Source organism: Meleagris gallopavo, chromosome 1 (assembly GCF_000146605.3).
Source record: "Meleagris gallopavo isolate NT-WF06-2002-E0010 breed Aviagen turkey brand Nicholas breeding stock chromosome 1, Turkey_5.1, whole genome shotgun sequence".
NCBI lineage: Eukaryota > Metazoa > Chordata > Aves > Galliformes > Phasianidae > Meleagris > Meleagris gallopavo.
Window position 1 is genome coordinate 158,242,801 of NC_015011.2, and position 6,474 is coordinate 158,249,274.

Below are 6,474 nucleotides of genomic sequence, written 5' to 3' on the forward strand. Positions count from 1 at the left end.
AAAAAAAAAAAAAGAACTACAAAGAAAAAAGATTGAGATAATTGCATTTCTTCAGTCTAATAGGTAGAAGAACGAGGGATAGGAGGTAGCAAAGCTTTCTTCCATTAGGTAATAAGCAAGTATAATGAGGTCAGGGACTGACTGTTCTCTATGACCATAAAGTCTAAGACAGAGAAAAGCCAGCTGAATTTTCAGCAAAGATATGCAGTTTGGATATGGGCTTTTGAAAGCCAAGTATTAGGGAAGCAATACAATAAGATGCCTGCACTGGCTTTTTTCTTTCTCTGTAACAAACTACAAAAATGTTCTTCTGAAGTTTATCTAAGTGATTTTTATCCTACTTGTGTGCAGGTACGACTTGATGATATCTTCAGTAATTTCTAAGATTCTGTCCTCAAATGAGAAATTTGCCAGCAACAGAAATTTTCTACTCAACCAGAAATCACAGATGCTATGAATCAGGATGTTCTATGGAGAATTCCTCCAGTGATTAATGATTTCTTTGTAAATATGAATCAAAATAACCTGACAATGTGAATGACATTCACTGATTATGATAAAGATACTGATTAGCACTAGAGAAAGAAAAATGCTGTGCTGAAAGGGACCCAAGAATAACAAAACTCTGTAGTTTCTGAGAAACACAAGTGGTTTGGGCTGTGGTTGATGCAGATGGGAAAGAAAAAAAGGACAGCCCAAAGCAATGCTTCTTATGTGCAGTGTACTAATGGTAGATTTATATAAAAGCATCAAAAGAGTCCAGTACTGTCTGAGGATGTAGTGTGTGATCTTGGAACAGGAAAAAGTCTTACTCTTATTCCAAGTCTGCAGCTAAGGTGGAGTGCAGTATCTCACAAAGAGCATAATGAAAGTTCAGGTTCAAACAGACTATGAAAAGGGAGTTTGGGAATGAGTTTGAGGCTTAGAGGGAAGAAGGAATACCTCTAGTGTTCTGCCAAAATGCATTCAATTCTGACTAAAAAACAAAACAAAACAAAACCCTAAAACAGTAAATTTCTGCTACTCACTGCAAAGGAAATCTGTAGTCCTTTCTTTCAGGCTTGCATTCAAAATCCCTTTGAATGACCAAGTCCCTTTGAAAAGCAGAGAGTGAAAAGCAACTGAGATGTCTTAATTTCTAATTTTCATTTATTTTACCAGTGAGAAAACCTATTGTTTCATCAGGATCAAGTGAATATTACAATTATTATTAATAATTATTCTATTTTTTCTTCAAATGCCATTTTCTTATGGGTTTCTACAGCTCCATCCTCTGTAACATATGCTCTGACCTGTCCTTTTGGATACTGCTCTATTAGAAACGATAGCATTTACAGTTGCATTTAGAAGGAGAAATAATAAGATAAAAACAGAAAAGGAAGACTTTTTTAAATAGAAGTAAAAATGAACAAAATTTGCAGAAAACAGCAAGCCTGAAGAGATGAGAAATCACTGGAAGGAAATCAACGCACTACCTCCTTCTACTGCATTACTTTGTGTTAGCATTTTTGCTTCTCTATTAAAGTGCATTAAGAACAACGACACAAAAAAAATGGGGATTACTTACATGGAAAATGCAACGAAGTGTGGTCAAAGAAATTGTTCTGTGGATTCACTGTGATTGCAGCAGTCAGGAATGAAATCTGAGAAATGAGGAAAACGTTACTATTGTGTCAATAAATGTAATTAAGTCTAAGGTGACCATTTTATTCTGAATCCCTCTTTCCTGTTTGCTAATATCTTTCTCAGAAATTTAGCTTTCCAGATGATGCATTTCATATTAATTCTTTTCTAGTTCATTCTGTAGTACATTTCCATCAGACATGAAAAAAACACATCGGTTTCTAGCACTGTGAATGAATTAATTGAAGGAAAAATATGTTAGGTATGCTATGTCTTAGTTCTTGTAAACTCCAATTGAATTTTCATGATAACTTTAAATTACCTAAGAGGTAGGGTTATGTCTGCATGCTTGCTTGCTTGTTTGATTTTATTACAGGCCTATTTATACCTTGTTATGCTCTGCTAACTCAAAAATTGGTTGTTATAAAAAGTTAATTTTGGCATGTGAATGGTGATCTTTCCATAGAATGTTTGAGTGGTAGGGAAGGCCTCTAAAGGTAAGATGGATGTGTTGCTCAGAAGGTGCTGTGTAAGGGTCCTGGGCACAGGTGCTTTACTGCAGTTTAGCCGAGGAGGTTCAGGTTCATCTGAGAGTACCTGTCTCCTTCTGCTAACCCCCAGGAGAAGATCCCTGGCAGTGTGGCAGGGGGTAGTGGTAGCTTGTTCACCCCAAGTCTTGGAGATGCTGTCAGCAATGACTCACCTGGCCTGTGTCCAAACGTAGTCCTGTTTCCTCATGGCACTCACAATATATGTATTGGCTTCATCCTTATGATTCTTCCCAATGATCCCAGGGCTGCGTCTAAGTCTGATTTCTATCACTAGACCTGATCCTGACACTACTTATGCATACTGGGGATGCCTAGTGCCCAGGGCTATGACTGCTTTTGGTGCCCTGCTTCTGACAGAGGTTGTGGGATGGGTCCTGACTGCCTGGCCCTATGCTGATGTCCCTATAGGAAGGCCCCTCTGGTCCTCGTGCCTAGGGAGGCACCAGTCCAGACAGTGAGACAGCACTCTGGGGACTCTTGGATCTTGTGGACTTAAGGACTGAATACTATTGAAGACAGGATGGACAAGATATTGAACAGGAGAAGAGACTTTTCAGGGTGGCTGAAGGACACAGCCTTTACAAAACAGCAGTGTAGGGCTTGACAACAGAAACTCTACCTAGGATGGGGGACTTGTGAGTGCTTTTGAGGTTTGTATTTGATAAGGCTACCTAACCACTCCCACACTTCCTATTAAGTAGGGCTTGAGCACAAACCACACATTTCACTCGTTTTAGCTGGTGCACAAGAGTCTTGTCTATGTGGCAGCTGCACTGCTCACTGATGGTGGCTCCTGCTAACTGCAGTTCCAGGGCTGACATGGGCCCTTGGTATTCACATGGTGATTAGTCTTGCTGCTGGGGACGATGCGTTTGCAAAATATTGAACTAATGTAATCACTAAGGGCATCCCAGTCGGAGAATAGCTGAAAGTCCTTAAACATGGAAAAGGCTGTAAAGGTCTTGGTTATCTCATAGAAACTAATGACTTCATCTTATCTCATTGTATTTAAGCAGTAATTTTTCCATTGACAACTTAAATTGCAGTCACTGAGATGACAAATGGACACCAAAATTATGCAGAACTGTGATGAAATAAACAGAACCATAAGGAATTGTTCAGGATATAGCTGTCTTCAAAGGGTAATTTGTATCACAGTGCGCTTAGAGAAAAATCTAGTATGATCAAAGCAAATACATAACTTAAACTCAGTTAATTTCTTAATTCATTACAATACTTCTTTCTTATAAACAGCTTGGAAATTTACTGATTATAAACAAACAAACAAACAAAAAAATCTAAGTTGATTTTCATCTGGCAAGTACTCTGGCCTTAAATCAAATGTTGATTCTGAGGCAGCAGTGTGCATATCAGCCTCAGGTCGTGTCCTTAATGCTCAATGAAAGGGAAACCTGTTTCTCATTCAGTGATTGCTCAGCTATAATAAACTGCTAACATTTTTTAATTTGATACTTTACATACTCATTAAACTCTGGTATCATATAGCAGGGCAGAAGGTTTGACTTTTTCCCCAGGAGCAATTTTCTCCTGAAGCCTGAATGTTTCATTGCTGTACTGTAATTTAAAGGGTTATGGAGGTTTGGTGGAAAAAATTACACTGTTTATGAAAACAGCCAAAACCAAAGACAAACTTAAAACAACTTTAGTATAGCTTTAGTACATATATTGCTCACTGGCTGCAAATCACATAGAAGAGGACAAGTTATGAACAGAGAATTTTGTATTTAAACTATCACAGTCTTTATCTGCATAGAAGGGAAAAGAATGCCAGAGGATAACTATCTTAAAAACTGATTAATTTTTATACTTATTTCCACATACATACAGAAGAAAAAAAGAAAAGAAGCCCCCACACAGCCATGTTGGATTTATTTACTCAGTAAGAGAATGCAGAAAAAATACTGATCAAAGTGTCTATCACAGCTAATCCGATATAGAAAAATAAAACAGGCAGTTAGGCATCAAGGCATAAGCTTTCAGGGTCCCTTCTGATTGCATTTCCACATGAGTCAGAGGGGGTTGGATCAGGCATTATAGTTGTGTTAAATCATCCATTAAAAAGGGAAAATATTAAAGAATCTAGGTAAATAATTAGAAAGAACATTCAAATTAATTAAAGAGAACAACGGGATACAATAGGTTATACTATATCGAACCAGGAATGCCTGTTGCATTGCATAGTATTATGAGCCAAAACATAAACTAAACTAAAGAAATGGAGATTTCAAATAGATGTCAGGTGTAAATTTTTCACAGAGATGATAGTGAGGTGCTGGAACGGACTGCCAAGGGAAGTCGTGGTTGCCCTGTCTCTGGAGGTGTTCAAAGTCGGGTTGGATGAGGCCCTGAGTCACCTGACCTAGTACTTGATCAACTGGTTGGCACAATTTGGAACTAGGTAATCTTTGAGGTCCCTTCCTACCCAAAACTTTCTATGATTTTATTATTCTATTAGTATAAAGTATGACTGCATTTGCAACAGTTCTTAACTTGGATATATTAATTCATTATGATATATAATTTGTGGTGAGAATAAAGCTGAGATTTACTACATGCACACAAAAAAAACCCTTATTTCCCCATTGCCTGCTGCTTCTTATCTCAACCCACATAGTTGCCCCTTAAAAAATTCTTCCTACATGTAGTGATGATATCAATCTGTTGTCTGTTATTGTGTATTGTTTTTAATATTTGATACTTATAGTTTTTGTTTGAATTCACAGTGTAGGAATACTTGAGATCTAATGTCTACCATCAGTCACTTTACATATATATATATATATATTTTCTTTTCATCAAAACTCAGCCAACTGTGCTACTGGATAGGAAAGCTCATGCAAACTGACAGTCTTTATGGTAGGTAAAAAGTACATATTTTTGACTCACACCAAGACAATGTGGATGCAATGATGCCTAGATATTTTCTGATTAAAAAATTATGGCTTCTACCATAGACAGTGTACTAATGGCTTTTGGAGATAGGGATATTGAGTTTTATTAAAGTTTAGTCAGAATAAAAAATGTATCTTTAAAATAGCAGAAGATCAAAACTACAGAAAAGTAGATGCTACTTCTCAGTATTAAAAATAGACAAGCTCTGTACATATATGATTCTCCTTTACAAAATCTCACAGCATAAAATCTGGAGTCAGCATAGTCACAATACCATTCAAACTCAAAATTATAGGGGAAGGAAATAAAGAAAATAAATGGTTGAAAAATAGAGACCTTATCAGGTGCTGATATGAATGTGAGACGGAGGAAAGGCAAAGAACTGTGAAGAATGTGAGGGAATATAAGTCAAAGGCACTTTGACTTAGACAAAGATCCAGAGCAAAGAGATGGAAAGAAACATCCAGCAGGGAAAGACAAATATATATTTTTTGAAGCTTCATTTTTTCTGTAGGTTCATGGCTATGATTCAGGTTAAAAATGCACTTCCATTTTTGAAGAAAGGAAATTAGATAGGTATGCAGAATCAGATTTATGATCTCTTTAGCCCACAAGCAGCTCCAATAGTAGGTACCAGTTGTTGATACAAAATTGCAAGACCACTGTAGGACTTAACTCTTGCATAGGCTGCTTCCCAGCAAATGCCAGATTTCCTAAAAGTTGGGTATTATTTCAACATTGAAGCTCATATTGATTTATTTCATTCACAAGCTCCAGGTGCTCATGCTTTTCTTAAAAGCACCCAATCCTTCTTTGAATCTTTTTAAGTTATTTGCCTCAAACAATATCAATTTTAGCATGCTTGAGAGGGGTGTCTACTGATTTGTCCTCTGGACACATCCATTTTTTCCCAGCTGAAAAAAGGAGATGGTTTTGTTACAACTGCCCTCTCAGTCTTTGAGTACTTCAGTTGGTACCCAGTGTTAGTAATGATGGTTCTGGTAATAAATTATGCTTTTTTTTAATATATATGCATCTGCATTATCTTTCAACTCAGAATAGGAAGACTTTTGTGCATAAACAGAATTACTTCTGTAAAAAAATAACCAAAATTTATCCAAATGCTATATAGCAGTCAGTTAAAGGGTCAAAACTGGAGTTAGTCTGAAGTTAATCTCCAACAAAATGCATATGGTATGACATCAAATTCCCAGCACTAACTGCTTTGCTTGATATATTTCCTTTGCCTAAGACTATTTTGTTTTGTTTTGTGTGGCTTACTGTTTTTTGAACTCTTCAACTCTGTGACCCATTCTTAACCCAGGGGAAAAAGGCAAATTATCAGTAGATTTAGGGGATTATATTAGGCACAAATGCATGCTCTGTG